This window comes from Panthera leo, chromosome B1 (assembly GCF_018350215.1).
Source record: "Panthera leo isolate Ple1 chromosome B1, P.leo_Ple1_pat1.1, whole genome shotgun sequence".
In the NCBI taxonomy this organism is placed as follows: Eukaryota; Metazoa; Chordata; class Mammalia; order Carnivora; family Felidae; genus Panthera; species Panthera leo.
In genome coordinates this window covers 99,132,827-99,149,380 of record NC_056682.1, presented here as the reverse complement: position 1 = coordinate 99,149,380, position 16,554 = coordinate 99,132,827, and the positions used below count along the sequence as shown (strand labels likewise).

Here is a 16,554-nt window from a genome sequence, read left to right as displayed (position 1 = left end):
ATAAAGCCTAGCAGGTTGTAGGGGGGAATGTTTCTATATTTTAATATAATAAATATATTTAATCACATATATAATATATATATACACCATTTTCCCAATAATAAAAGAAAATTAAAACCAAGAGTAGTCAAAGTGGAAAGAGTTGGCTTAGGCTTGCGTTTGAACCCCAGGTCTAGCATTGACTAGACTGGGGACAAATTGTCACTCAGAGCCTCAGTTACATCATTTGACAAATGGGATTAACATCAGAGAAGATTTTGGAGGAGTAAATATGCATAAATCTAATACATACCAGAGTTCAGAAGTTATTTTCCTTTACTTTTGACTCTAAATATTATTTTCTGTAGGGTGTATTATTCAGTTAGAAGGTATTGGGTTGATAACATGGGAATCTGCACTAATTCTCCCGTGACAAATAATTTAAAGTTTTTTTTTTAGTACCTCACACTGAGCCAACGGGAGAATTTATATATTATCATTGTCAACAGATTTACTCACTAAGGTGCCTTGCCTCCCTATATCGTGATTTGCCCACTTTTCTCTACCAGGACAGTCCAAGACCCTATCATTCACCAACTGGATTATTGAAAGTCTTATTTAATTTCTAAGGCATTTGGTCACAGTGATAATGGATTTACAGGATTTGTTACTTTGTTAGTTGCATAGTTCGTTTTTATGACAAGAGAAAGATATCCACATATTATATGATCTTAACATATGTGTCTTGTATAGTGATTAGTGATCACTTTTTAAATCCAGGTTAACTTTATTCATTCTCCCACCATTCTACCAAAAGTGCTCTTGCCTACGTAAAAGAACCTCTAGTTTTCTAAAACGCATGGTCATTTCAGAGTCCTCAACTTATGCAACCTCTTAGCTGCATTTTTTAACATGATTAATGGCCTCTTACTTCTTGAAACATGTTACTTGCTTGAATTTGGGATCCATGCTTTCTTAGTTTTCCTCTCTCATCAAACCCTGATTGGTCTCTGTTTCCTGGGTGGAATAAACGAATCCATGCTCTTTCTCTCATGTATAATATTGGAATGGCCTAAGGCACAGTCAGGGAACCTTCTCTATTCTCTATCTATACGCACTTCAAAGGGTTCTCATTGCAGAGCAACAGTGACTTTAAAATGTATCTACACTCTGTACTTGAAATTGTGGATTATTATCCTGGACCTTTCTTCTGATTTCCAGAGTGTATGTCCAGCTTTCTAGTTTATCACCTCATCCATGCTTATTAGGTATTCCAAACTTCGTTTTCTTTGTCTTTTTTTTTTTTAATCAGTATTCATTTTCACTAATTTCTTTTCTCCCCCTTCTAAATACAGAAATCAAAACCTAGAGAAATTGGAAGTTTATTTCTGAAAATCCTTTACCAGAGTTTCAATATAGATTCTGCTAATGAGAAACAGTTGTCTGGAATTTAAGTGATGGTATAGAAGGAGAAGCAATTACTTTTATGGTAGTTATAAGGAAATGTGGTTTTGCTCAGCACCTTCCTTGCGTTCTCTTGTGAATTATTCACTTTGTTGCAAGAAGCTGCTAAGATAAACGCAAGCACTTTTCACGATGTCTGTGCTTAGTGATTCCCTAAAGCGAGCGGTGACTTCCCCTGATCTTTTTGTCTCCAGCCATTCAATAATTTCTCATTCCATATATTTGAATGTCTTCTTGTTCATAATATGAGAGTAATTCTTATATTTTGGTCCAACCTTGAATTCTCAATCAGTGAGGAAATAGACCATCAAAGATAGAATTAATTGATTCCTTGTTCTGGTTAGACATGAAAGCAGTAATGTTCTCATCACTGGTGGGAATAGAGACACTGTTTTTCCATGGTATGAAGTAGCAAATTAATTAGGTAAATTACCTCTTATGGAATGAAGTTTCTATCAGAAGCAGGCTTGCTTGGGATGATAAAGTAGTTATTGCTATAAAATATTATCATGAAAATATGAGTACAAAAATCTGGGAAGGACTGACTGCTTCTGAATACACTGAAGGGCAACAGAAAGAAAATGACAAGCTTGGTCTACATCCATAGACAAAGACATGGTTCAGAGAACTAATGGGACTCCATGATTAATATCCCCTCCTTCTTCCCACATGCTTCTGTGGAGAACAATCAGTCAACTATGAACTGTTGAATTATAGCACAAATTCATTCACAGTGTTATTGGTAATTTTATATGAAACTTTAGGTCTCATTTTGGGAACTGTGAACTGGAGTGAGGCAGATTTGAGTGAATGCCAATGAACCTAAGTATCTACTTCAAATTCATTTGCAGTTAGAGTCGCCACCTTCTTCCCCGTCTAAGGTTATACTCTCATTGCTCAAATACTTCCAATGTCCTTACTTAATACAGTTATCTTATAAGGGGATAGCCATTCTTTATAAATCCCACATATATTAGCATTTTTATTTAAAGACTTAGAAACTAATAAAGTGAATGAGATCCTATGTAGGTCAAGATAACTTACACATCAAAAGAATTGCAAAATTTTACAAATGTGTATCAGCAGAAATCTAGAAAGTATAAATTAGAATGGGTTTGAAAGGTGTGAGAATAAGGAGGAAGAATATAACATTAAAAGTAGCCATGTTTATCAACATGGGAACATTTGCCACACATTCAGAATTCCATGTTAGTTCAACCATCTAGGAATGGCAATAATAGTTTGCTTAGTTGGTTAACCAAAACCTGGACACCATAGTGATCTTCATTAGAAAAAAGTGAGATACCAGAAATCTTGTGGTGTCTTTTAGAGGAAGGAATCCAAAGAATTAGAGTGATAGGAATGTTTACACAGATCAATGATGGTGAACTTCTCACCCAACTATTTCCCTTTGGAGGGACCAAAGGACAATTCACTTGACCACAGCAGTAAGAATATTGGTGGAGGGACATTCTTCTTTTTTCTTTATGTTTTGACATATTATTTTTTAAGTTTACTTATTTTGAGAGAAAGAGCACAGGGGAGGGGCAGAGAGTGAGTAAGAGAGAGGATCCCAAGAAGGCTCTTGACTGTCAGCACAGAGCTCAGCCTGGGGTTTGATCCTGTAACTGGAAGATCAAGATCTGAGCGGTAATCAACAGTCACACTTAACCAACTGAGCCACGCAGGCACCCCATGGTGAAGGGGCATTCTTAAAAAACCTCTGGGACTATACTCAGCAAGCAGGAAGAGAAGTGAGAAATGTTGCCATGAAGATAGTTTGCTGATATTCATATGAAAGGCAAGATGCTGGAGGGACAGAAACCATGTGCTTGTGCTCAAATCCTGATGACACAGTAAGCGTGACAGTTGTAATGGGAAGCAGGGATGGAGGCAGCGTGAGGAAGCTGGGCGAGCAGCAATATCCGGCCATCCTGAATTGATCATGGGGTTTGTGGAACTGAAATAGATGAGCATACTACTAAATTCTTCCTTAATTTATGTAGTCGGAAAATAGTTTCTTGTTTGGTGAGTCACTGATTCACTTGATTGGATCACCGTAATGGACAGTCATGAATTCTCTCTCAATTTCAGGCATGAGAAACTTTTCTGTCCCATATCCCATGAAAGAAGTGGATGATGGATCTGCTAGAACAAGTACTAGAGACATTGCCAAGCACTTACTCTCCAAATCTTCCATTTCTCCCACAATGTTCTTGTGGCCATTTAAAAGGGTGACTGCGGTCTAGAGAAAAAAAATACTCAAGATTTTGAAGAATTAATGAATGCTGTGTTTGAAATAAGAATTTTTAGGGCTCTAAAACATCACTGTGACCCGTGAATCAGAGGAGATTGTGGCAGTTTGGCGATAATTGGAGTTTTGGACAGAGTCTATGTTAGAGTGCATGCAGCATGTTTGTGGATTCATCCATGAGTTTTTCTCCTTATTTGGAAATTTGCAGAATTCCTTCTTTAACTAAATTGCCCCTTGAATTAACATCTATTATATTAGGAAGGACCAAATGGAAGTTCCTGGAACTAATTTCCCTTCACCATTAATTTACGTTTTAATAAAGTGGAAAACTGAAACCAGTACTACATCCCTGGAAGAATGACAGAATTGAAGGCCACCATGAAACACCTGAAAGATGTCTTTCACGGTAGGTTTTCGTTTAACTCACCTGTTATGCTTAAATATGCCTTGAGAAATGACAGGGATTATCGTAAATACAATCAGTTGATGACTCTGTTATGGCCATGGTACCAGATGTGGTTTCTTGACTGGAGTAACCAACACATATCCTGATATGGGACAATTGATCCAAAGTCAATGTTGTTCAGGCAGAAAAATAAAGATCCATATAGGCTTTGGCAGACAATAGGAGTGGCGTTTTCATAGAGGGAGTGTTGGGATATCTCCTTCTGCATCACTCATTTTGGTGCTCCAGGAAATAGAAATCATTAATGGCAGTTTGCTGTCATTTCTGCACTCCCTGATGTCTTGGAGCTCTTTGCTGCTAGATCTTTGCTCCCTGGGCCCCTCCTGTTGTTTTGTTGTCTTCTAATTCCCTGTGTAAAATCTGCTGCTCTCTTATAAGTCATAGAATGGTATCTGTTTCCCTGACCGAACTTTTACTAATTTAACCCAGAGCTTTGCCCTCTGCAACTTTGCTCCGTCTCTGTAGTTAAGACCTTCATTTATGCAATAGTTCAAGTCAAATCTGGCAGCCATTCTTGATGGCACCTGTCTTTCCCACAATTTCTCCCACATAACCTTCTTGTCCCCTGAATTCAGTGTTTTCCACCACAGGGCATTATTGCTGCCTATAGTGCTCTTCTCTTCAATATTCTCACACCTCACTCCCTTACCTAATTAGGTCTCGGCCCAACTCTCATCTGCTCAGAGAAGACCTGCCTAATTACTATTATCTTTCCTCACTACTGTTGGCTTTACAACATATATTGATTTTTATTTCGACTCATGTATTATTTTACTCTCCACTCAACTGGAATAAAAACTCCAAGAAAGCAGACACTACACCTGTTCTAATTATTGATATATACACATCACCAAAAATCGGGTATGCAATTAGTAGGAATTCAATACAACATTAATACAAAAAAGGAATGAGTAAATAAATCTCGCATATAAATTGTGTACTTATAAATCATTATTTTAAATTTAGTGTAAAATATATTCATAAAGCATTTAAACTTACATAAGTTATAATACAATAATAGCATTGAGGGGAGGGTATCATTTCATTCAATGAATATCCTTACAGATGTTGTCAAGCACACAGAAATGAACTTTTAGATAAAAATCAACTTATTAACACAGAAGACTATAGATTTTCCTGCTTGCTTGGGCTGGCTTTGTCTGCTCTGAGTATGTGAAACTTCACTGCATTTTTCAGGAAATATCTTACCTAGCCCACATCTCATTCCCTGCAGTGGTCATTTAACTTAATTTTTACAAAAACAATAAAAGTTTCTCTTCTAATGTTTGACCCAGATTGTGAATTGAGAAATATGTACTGTATAGAAATTTAGTCATAACAATATGAAAAATATATAACTTATATGCATGATTTTCATATTCTATTTTTTTAAGTTTATTTATTTATTTTGAGTGAGACAGTTCAAATGAGTGGGGGGCGGTGGGCGAGGAGGAGGTGGGGAGCAGAGAGAAAGAGAGGGAGAGAGGAAAGCAGAATCTCAAGCAGACTCTGCATTGCCAGCATGGAACTCCATGTGGGTCTCAAACTCATGAACTGTGAGGTTGTGACCTGAACTGAACTCAGGAGTTTGATGCTTAACCAACTGAGCCACTCAGACATCCCTATTTTTTTATGTTTATTTACTTTTGAGAGACAGAGAGACAGAGAGACAGAGTATGAGTGACAGAGAGAGAGGGAGACACAGAATCTGAAGCGGGCTCCAGGCTCCGAGCTGTTAACACAGATCCCCACGCAGGGCTCGAACTCACAGACCGTGAGATCATGACCTGAGCCAAAGTTGTATGCTTAACCGACTGAGCCCCTCAGGTGCCCCCAGATGTCCCTATTTTTTTTTTTCTTTACTAAGGTTTAGTAAAGCGCATCACCAGTGGCTGACATAATATCTCTGTTTTAGTCAAAATTCTTCGCCTTCTATCTCTGTGCAAGTTCTGCTGCTCATCTTCCGGTGACGCACAATGTCCCCATTCTGGTGTGGTTTGCCCTGGATGTCACTTTCTTCTATCAGAACAGTGATTGCTCAGGCTACCTTACCGCATTTATTCTGCTGTCAGATTTTGAATAAAAAAGTACCAATTATATTTGTTAAAGAAACTGTATCTACCCAAAATGCTGTGGAAAATGCCTATTCCTAATTTCAGGTATCATGAAATGCTGTTTCTCTCAGACTTTTGATGTGCTAATATAATTGGTTCCTTTTACATTCTGGGTCACACTACAGGGACAGAGAAGTCTATTATATTCCATTTCGTGGAGAGGAAGTAACTTCCTGAGGGGCTCTGAGTGAAAATCAGATCTTCTGCTGAGCAGAAATAATAGAATTTAACCCTTTATGTTGAATACCATTAAACAATGTTCTTCTGGGTGCAGTAGACATTGCTGTGTAATCATTTTATCCTCGCTATCATTTTTCTTACATTCACAAGTCCTGACCATCGAAGTTACATGCTTCTTTACAGTAAGGCATTAAAGTAGGAGAGTTCTTTACAAAGAGATTAGATTATCAATTACCAGACAATTCTTTTTTCACATTTCTCAATCTTCTGACTTTCTGCTGCTCAAGGTATTCATAGCATTGCTTCAATCGTTACACATATCACCTTTAAATTCTCTGTCTCTGCTGAGCACAGAGCCCTGTACTTATCCCAGTTCCCTAGAACTAACCATGCATAAGCTTTCAAGCAGGTACATGTGCACAATGCCCAGAATATACGATGGAGTTCAGGCAAAGGTATGGACTCAAGATATCAATTTGGGAACATCAGTGTGTTGGTGGTAACTGAAACTGGGAGACTGGTCAAGGAGTCTGTGCTTTGTGTTCAGTCATGAGGACACCAAACATATAAGCATGAGGGGCGCCTGAGCAGCTCAGTCAGTTACGAGTCTGACTCGGTTTAGGCTCAGATCATGATCTTGCAGTTAGTGGGTTCAGGCCCCACATTGTGCTCTATGCTGACAGCGGGGAGCCTGTTTGGTATTCTCTCTCTCCCTCTCCCTCTGCCCCTCCCCTGTTCTCACTCTCTCTCTCTCTCAAAATAAATAAATAATCTTAAAAATATTTTTAAAAATGCAAGCATGAACAATGGAAGAAGTGTTCACAAGAGGCACAGAGATATGAAAATAACCAGGAAAGCATGTGATTATGAAAATCAAAGGGTTAAGGAGTTATAAGGATGATGTGTGTAATGCTGTTACATGATGTAGCAAGTTACAGTGTGATAAGGCCTGAAATTATCCTTGGAGCCTGGCAATTGGGAGAGTTCTGGGGACTTTAATGAGAATGATCTCAGTACAATGAAGTCGCAAGACATACTAGAGAGGGTTAATTAAGGAAGTGGAGACAAAGCATGAAAGTCACACATTCAAGCAATTTGAGTGGCTGATATCAGTTGGTCTAAATTATCTCAAAATAAAAGAATGGACATGTAGATGATGCTCTGAAATAGTCATTTCAGGGAACAGAAGAGGCTTTGAGCAGTCACCAGTGAAAGCTGGTCATCAGGACCCACACGGGTGCTCGTGTGACACAGCAACAAGTCAGCCTGGTCTTCATAAGTGTCCCTTAAAGTCAAATAGGAGCTGATTTTGTGATGCAGATTTACACTTGGGTTTTCTGGGTGACGTTATTAGAAATATGCCTCAAATAAGTGCTACAATAAATACTAAGACAGGCAAGTAAGTAAGTAACTGCATTAAAATAAAGGCACGATAAAAAAGTTGCTGGTGGGAAGGAAGTTTATATGATCGACCAAATGCGATTACTAATTGGAACGATAGAAAATACTCACATAATATTTATAGTGTGCCAAGCACTCCTCACAGAATCCTCCAGAGGTAGCTACAGCTTTTATCCTCACATGACAGATGAAGAAACCAAAGCACAAAGAGGGGAAACAACTTGTCCGAGGTCCAATGGCTACTAAGTCGTAGAGCCAGCATTTGAGCCGAAGAGTACAAATCTTGTATTCTTAAATTCCGGCAGATGAATGCCTCTATAGGGAATGTACTTAGTTGAAATCAGTTTGGGCTAGTTTAATCAGAAAAGGAAATTCTTAAGGGTGGACCAGAATGCAAGGCTTAAAAGCTGGTTAAAAGAGAAAAGCAACTAGGGTCACCCTTCAAAGTTCTACAGGGGAGGTATGCAGCTATCTTTTCAGGGCCCACACTTCAGCATAGATATTCCACAGATAACATCTGTGACAACACAGATCTACACAAATAACTGCACAGCGAGAACCAGCACTGGGTAGTGGTTGTTATCGGTAGAAAACTCAGTCACTGCCTCCATTGAAATTGGAAGCAGTTCACGCTGCCTTTGACAGAATGGATTCTTTGTGGTGCCAACTTTTCTCATCGTGTTTTACATCACTAATTTTTAATTTTACATGATGTGTTTGAATGGAACAGGCTAGGAAACTCTTTACACCAGAACCTGGAAAAGCAAGTATCTGGCTTTTATAACAATGGCCATAGGAACATGTCCAAGGGGCTTAGCAGCCAAAGGAAAGAAAAAATGAAACCAAAAGACAAGTGTCCACTGCATGGGTTGTCCACGCTGGCTAGGATGAGGAATGGTGGTGCTGACAGAATGGAAATAAATGGGGAGCTCAAAGGACTGTTGGTGAGGCTACCGAGAAGTTGGAGTGGCACCAGGATTACGAGAGAACAGGGGTAAGGCTCTGTCAGCAGAATGAAGTGTTTTAGATTAGATGTGGAAGGTACAGGCAGGCCAGGTGATGGCCAGATCCCAGATTTTATTTGCCAAAGTTGATGAAGGCAAATTTTATCATATTAAATAGCAATGCACATTTTAATATTAGCTCAGTGACTGAGGGATGCTGATTTTAGGTGGGTAGGTAGGTACAACTCTAAGAGTGCTAAAGTTCCAAGGCAGAAGTCTCAGACGAGAATGAAGGCTTTACACAGCAATGGAATCACCTCTGTCTACAGCAGAGAAATTATAATCATCGGAGTTGTACGTGCACTTGACTGCCTTTATTTATCTTGTCATTCTGCCTCCCAGGTCATCTCAGCTCTTCAGGCAGTACATGACCCAGTCTCAAAGAAAAGTTGAAAGCTATTATATGGCTGTATTTTAGGAATTCCCACCATTCTTCATTCTTTATATTTTTTCTCTCTTATTAATTAATTGATTCATGTACTCATCCTTCCAATAGATGGAAGGAAGAGGATAGAGAAAGAAAGAAAGAAAGAAAGAAAGAAAGAAAGAAAGAAAGAAAGAAGAAAGAAAGAAAGAAAGAAAGAAAGAAAGAAAGAAAGGAGGGAGGGAGGAAAGAAGGAAGGAAGGAAGGAAGGAAGAAGGAAGGAAGAAAATATAATAGCATCTTTGATGAGTTAGCACTGTGCTAGCCAATAGGTATACCACCATGGACAAACAAATTGATATGCACTACATAAAGACAGATTATAGTACTATGAGAGGAGGCAAAAGAGAGAAGCAAAATTTAGGTTGAAAGTTCAGGAAGGACCTCCCTGAGAAGCTAAGGTTTAGCCTAAAGCAGAAGAAGAGTAAATATTAAAACACTTCCAGGTAGAGAAAGCATCACATGCAAAGGCCCTTAATGGGAAAAAGAATGACTTGTTTGAGAAATTGAGAGAAGTTCAGTGTCTGAAGTATTTATGTATGTGTTTTTCCCAACTTGTTAATTATTTGTAAGTATCTTATGAACTGAGATCACATGTTATATGTAAGGAAGGACTTTAGAATACAGAATGCTGAATATATTACTCATATATAATTAATATGTAACAATGTTATATAACATTTAATAATGTGTATTAGAAAGTGTCAGTCCTACCATATATACATGTGTCTATGCATAAGTATTATGTTTGTGTGTAAATGAATGTATATATAAATTCCATGGTCTGATTTGACGGGTCAGGCTTTTCCCCTCAACTGAAAAGATAGTAATAATTTTGATACTACTTTCATAAACCTTTTGGGAAATCTATAAGGTAGTATGGAGAAAGGAGATTTCTCAGTATATAAATTGATGATTAAATCCCCCAGAGAAGCATCCTTGTACCATCGTGTGTGTGTGTGTGTGTGTGGGTGTGTGTGTGTGTGTGTGTGTGTAAGGCAGGCAGATGTGAAAACATGAGGTAAAAGCCCTAGGATAAGACAGGCAAAAATCAATAAAGAGAATGCCAGTATGAAGAAACGACGATTCAGTGTAGGTGGGGTGGCTTTCAAAACATTAAGAGAGGCACAGCCTGCATAATTGAGAGCTTGTGTGGAAAATCTCTTAATGCATTAAAGCTCAGTACTAATGTCTCTGAGCAGTAGAATTCTGGAGCCCCACTTCGGGCCTTAAAGACAACGCATCTTGGTTGTTTTGAAGAAACACCATTTACAACTTTTATTTGTTATTTTAAATATATATTTCAAGTTATTTTCTTCTAATTCTCTCTTCTATGAGATTTTAATCTTGCTTCCATACTTTCAGAAACTTCAATGCTTTTTTAAAGCAACAAGGATTCATGTCTTTTTTTCCTTATCTCAAACAAAATAATCTTTTGGGCATTAATATTCCAAAGCATTTCATTTTTTAAATATTTTTAATGTTTATTTGAGAGAGAGAGAGAGCATAAGCAGGGGTGGGACAGAGAGACAGGGAGACACAGAATCTGAAGCAGGCTCCAGGCTCTGAGTTGTCACCACAGAACCCAAAGCAGGACTCAAACCCACGAACTGTGAGATCATGACCTGATTCAAAGTCGGACACTTAACCAACCGAACTACCCAGGCCCCTCAAAGCATTGCATTGTAAAGTAAATGGATAAATAGATTTTTGGTGCATTGATCTTGATAAAGAAAATGATAAATTAGACATGTGGTGAAAGCTACCCACAGCTTTCTAGATAAAGAAACCATGGTAAAGAAAATGGAAGTATAGGCCCCAAATCACAGACCTACAAACTTATTTGAAACAAATTAAGTTGCAATCATTATGTTTCTATTTTGCAAAACAGTGTTCTAAGGTTTGAGGATTCAAAGGTCATAGATAAGATCCATGGCCTTGGAGAGCTCACAGACAATTGGAAAAGAAAAGATAAAGATAATTATAATGTAGTGGTGAAGCTTTATATTTTAAGGAACTGTGTGATTTCTAGAGGTTCATGTATGGGGCATCCGACCTATTGTGACCCAGGCTATCAGAAGAAAATATTTTGGAAAGTAACATTTAAATTTAAAAGATAAATTGAGATCAACCCAATGAAGAAGAAAAGGCGAATTCAAGCAAGAAGAACAGGCATGTAAATATTTTGTCATTTAAAACAATTTAGCATGTTGGGGAAACATAAATAATTTGGAATAGAGGGAATATAGGAAAAAAGAGGTAGAGAATGGTAAGCAATAAAAATCAAAAGAGAGATCGAGGTTAGATCATTATTAGCATTGAATGTAATATTTAGGATTTAGTTGTTATGAGGAAGCAGCAAGAAGTTGTTGAGAAATTTCTAAAAGGAGATTGCCTTTTTACCTATTTGCTCTATAATTAATTCTCTGAATTGAAATTAAAAGAAATTGACAAACAAATAATTAATGTACTGGAAGTTGGGAAGACCACAAAGTTAGAAACGAAATAAGATTCAGTGGCAGACAACTATGCAAAAGATAATGAAGTTCTGTCTGAAAGAAGTTAGGACAATTGGTGAAGCTAAGATTCTAGTCACTGTGTGGGTTCTTTAATTACACCACATCACCCCCTCCATTATTGAAAGGGGGAGGGAAAGGTGAGGGATTGAATTCAATTTGGAAAGTTAAGAAACCCTAACCCCGACCACCAAAGCAGAAAAATAAATCATTGCAATGCCTCTAATTTATTTTAAACTATTTCAGCACAGACAGTAATTGAAATGTGTATACTCATTAGTTAAGCTACATTCTAAGAACAATAATCTGATCTAATGAGGAATTCACACTGAAGAGGTGGTTAGCTAGAATTATTCTGAAACGCCATACTTCAGGGTCACGACAGCAAGAATTATTTCTGTCCTTAACATGACAGACTTTTTTAACCTGGTATAATGAATCTTGCAAACGGGAGATCTAATTAGTGGTGTTTGTAGTTTTGTAATTAGCTTAATAGCTGTTAAAAAATGAGCTCTCAGAGGTCATATTGGAGATAGCCAATATGCGCACCAATTAAAACAGGTTCAGTTAAAACAGAATACATTTCACTTTTGCATGCATATGGATAACATTCTAGAAAATGCCTTGTAAGTATCATTAGGGATAGTGCTGTAATTTGAATTCTAAATGATCCTGTGTCCAGAAGGCTGCATGGTGTCGACTACCAGTATCATAGAATTTGTCTGTAAAATGGTGTCTTGTCATCTGTAAGTGACCTTCCATCAACATGGGTTTAGAGTACATAAAAAAACAAACAAACAGAAAACCCTTGAAACATAATCGAGCCTGCGGAAGAAATGTATGAATGATTTTATATCGCTTAATAAGAAGATGAAGTAGAGCAATGTTGGAATTCGTGACAAATTTGGCTCTGCGATCTGATTTTGTTATTATCTGGTTTTGAGATGGTGGAGGAAGTGGCTAATCCTCACCCCCTTCTGACTAGTTTTGGCTACCTTTATCTGCTAAAACAAACAAGATTTATGCATGATTATGGTGTTCTTTTACCTATTTGCTCTATGATTAATTCTCTGAACTTCCTCAGCATTGGTTTTATCTTAGGAAACTGTGTTCTGCAAATACATTTACCAGACTCTCTTGCCAACTGTTTGTTGATAATTTGGCCCAGTAAAAAGCACTTGTGGGGAGGGCCGGGAGGATAACTGCTACCCTAAAGCCCTGGGAACACGGCTATGAGGAGCCCCAGCAGCCTTAAAAGGCTCTGCAGTGGCTGTCTTCTAAAGGCAGAGCACGGTAGTGGGAGAGAACACCACTGAAATGGGCTTTCTGGAATCCTGGGTCATGACAAAGGCCTCTTAAAGTAGCTGATAACAGTAACAGACAAAATGGGTAAATTTACTATAATGGCTAGGAGAGGCAAATTGGCAATCAGAGTATTTTATCTGCGTGGATCTCCGACGGAGACTAAGTGATCTTGGTGCCGCTAGGAATGAAATAGATGGGCCGCCTACAAGTGTATTATTGGATCTATGTAACTGGGAAAACGCCAGATTTGATGAGCAGAAGTGTGCTTTAAATGGCTACAACGGAAAGACAAGGCCTATCAGTCTCTTTAATTTTGTACATTTTGAGGCAGTTTAAACCATTGATTTTGATATAATACAATGCTCATTTTACATAATTAAATTGGGGGCACCATTCTGTATTTTATGGAAGGATTTTACTGTTATTTATTTGTTCATTTCTCTTCTATCGCTCCCATCTAGAATGGATATTCTGTGAACGTGGAGAAAATTATGCTACCAGATTGACCGTTGAAACCAAGAACCTCCAATGGTGTGTAGCAAACTGATCCAATTAATTATTTAGTTTCTGGAGCTGTTTCAAACATTTATTATTTTGTGCTTTTATGAAAATTTGAATGAAAACAGTGAAAGCAGATCAGACATTTTATTAGCTACCAGTCGGCTTAACTCAGAAGTCACCCCAGAAACTGGATTTCAGTAAATGAATATAAGTTACATTCGTATTCAGTTATGACAAATCACCCTTTCCTTGGCAAACTTTGATAGCTCTCAGGCTGCTACAAATCTCTCCTTGTCACAATTTTGGAAATGATGTCCAGTCCATGATTCTGTCAACAAGCCATTTGTGTCATTTGTTTAAATGTAATAAAAACACATTTCCTATCTCTTAGACAAAAATAAGATATTTTATTGGATGTATATGCACATGTATACTTATGAAAATATGTAACATATAATTTACATATTTTTGTCATATATGGCAGTTTGGTGGGAGTGTTATTATATGTGATGTGGTTTTTTAAGTACTGGGCACTTAAGATTATCACAGAAATCAATGCTACTTCTTAATGTTTTTTGGTTTGAAAGTCATGTTAATTTCATGATGCTAAAATATTCCTTTTCTTTATTAATTCATTAAAAATCAATGGTAAATCTTTCAAAACTCTATATGTTTTGAAACAAAATATTATAAAGTGCGTAGTAAATATCAGATTTAAATCCTACTAAAATTACAACTATGAGGAAAGTGAGAGGACCTTTCTTTGTTATCTATTCCTCATCATGAGTATTTATCATAAAAGATAAAATCTAGCAACAAGCTTGATAATGTAAGTAAAACTAATATTAGGTGCATCCAGATTAGTTTTAACAGAAAACAACACAAATATTTTAAATTGTTTTATGAAAATAGCTTAAATCCTATCCAAATAAGTTAAGCAAAAATCAAATGAATCTTTTGATTAGCTGTATGAGCAGAACTGTAAAGTGGTTTTATTTGATTCTGCCCTCATTTTTTCAGAGTAGGACAACCTTGTTAGATTCTTTTTACTGACCTTAGACTCTTTCCCTCTGAGACTCCTGTCTTGCATTTCAGCACTAAGTCGTTTGTTAGAATTTTTATGATTCCTCAAAAAGGACTCTAAGAACATTTCCCAGTAATGAATATTGGGTCAGCTTTGGCAACCTTGAAATAAATGTGGCAGAATTTTAAAGTACATTTGCCATTTTCCTGAGCCTTCCAAATGCTTAAAAATCTTTGGAACACAAAACATTGATTCAGTATAAAAAGTTCTTAATTTTGTTATTGACACATTTCACATGTATATTCCTTGTTAACTTCCTTTTTAACTTATATTTTAGTGTATCTGGTGATGCAGAGTAATTTTTGTTTTTGTAAAGATCACAGAGTTACTTAAAATAGTAATTTTCAGTGATTATAAGATACAATAAATCTGGTTTATATGCTTCTGTGAATATTATTTCTATAATATTTTTTAACATAGAAATCTGTTATGAGGTTTAACACACCTCTTAAATAGTTTTTACACAGGTTGTTTGATATTCGTCAGTCACATCTGTGACCCTTGTGAGTATGTTTCTTTCTAGTGGTTTTTGAAAAAAAATATTATGTATCATTAATAGGTAAGTTCTTCTGCTAGTTTCTTATTCTCAAAGTAATACATATAAGTGTTGAAGAATTTGGAAAACATTCTGGAAAGTCTCCCACTGAGTTCTGCCTAGCTAGTTGCCAAGAGTAACTCTTGTGTTGTGAGACCAGTTTCCAAAGTGCACAGAGGCAGGAGTTTCCCTCACCACCAACAAGCAATTTTCAGACACCAGCAAGGTATCACCTCAATTCTGTCACTGTCTATCCACAGATAGCATCAGAGTCCACAGGTTAAAGATTCAGTCCTACAAGATGCCTCTGGTCCTGCCCCTTCGGATGCCAATCATAAGTGCAGATTGTTGCCCGTGCTTCTGACAGATCAGCTTCAGTTTTCAGGTTCCAAAAACATTCTCCTTGGACTTCAGATGCAAGTCAAAGTCCAGGTTGCTCCCTGTACTTCCAACTTACTGGCTATAGATCACGGGTTTCCATTAACCTCACCTTGGGCTCACAGAATCCAGAAAAACATTTACTTACTAGATTACCAGTTTATCATGAAAGGGTATAACTCAGGAACAGCCAGATGAAAAAGATGCACAGAACAAAGTATGGGGAAAGGTCACAGAGTTTTTGTGTTGTCTCTAGGCACACCTCTCTCCCCAGATCTCCATGTGCTCGCCACCAACCCGGAAGCTCTCCAAACCCAAGTCTTTTTGGAGAATTTTATGGAGGCTTCATTATAATAGGCATGGTTGATCAAATCATTGACTATTTGCCATGGATTCAACTTCCATCCCCTCTATTTTCACCAGAGGTTAGTGGGTGAGACTGAAAGTTCCAGCCTTCTAATCATGTGATTGTTTCTTCTGGCAACCAGCCCCCAGCCTTAGGTGCATTCCAAACGTTGCCTCATTAACATAACAAAAGACACCTTGGCTGCTCCTCTAAATCACCAAATAAATATTTCTTTTTCTTTCTTTCTGTTTTTAATGTTTATTTATTCATTTTGAGCGAGGAGGGAGGGAAGAGGCAGAGAGAGAGAACCCCAAGCAGGCTCTGTGCTGACCCTGATGCAGGGCTTGAACTCACGAACCATAAGACCATGAACCGAGCCAAAATCAAGAGTCACTTAACTGACTGAGCCACCTGGTGCCCCAAATAAATATTTCTTTTAAATCACAATATTGCAGAACCAAGTCTCCATTACACCTATAAAATGCTGAACATTAACGGTTAGTAGGCTCTGAAACACCGGAAGTATTCGCTTACTGGAATTTTCTGAATATGGATTAATTGTTCAAAGTTGTTAGTACCAGTTACTTAATACTGCAGTTACAC

General features: G+C 37.5%; 1 long non-coding RNA gene across 2 annotated transcripts in view; it reads left to right on the top strand.

Moving 5' to 3' along the window:
• LOC122217008 overlaps positions 1-16,554 on the top strand; it is a 38,331-nt gene that overhangs the window by 10,791 nt on the left and 10,986 nt on the right. For both annotated transcript variants that reach the window (XR_006201247.1, XR_006201248.1), the window contains exon 2: positions 13,569-13,638. This is a non-coding gene — a long non-coding RNA (uncharacterized LOC122217008). The remainder of the gene's footprint in view (positions 1-13,568; positions 13,639-16,554) is intronic.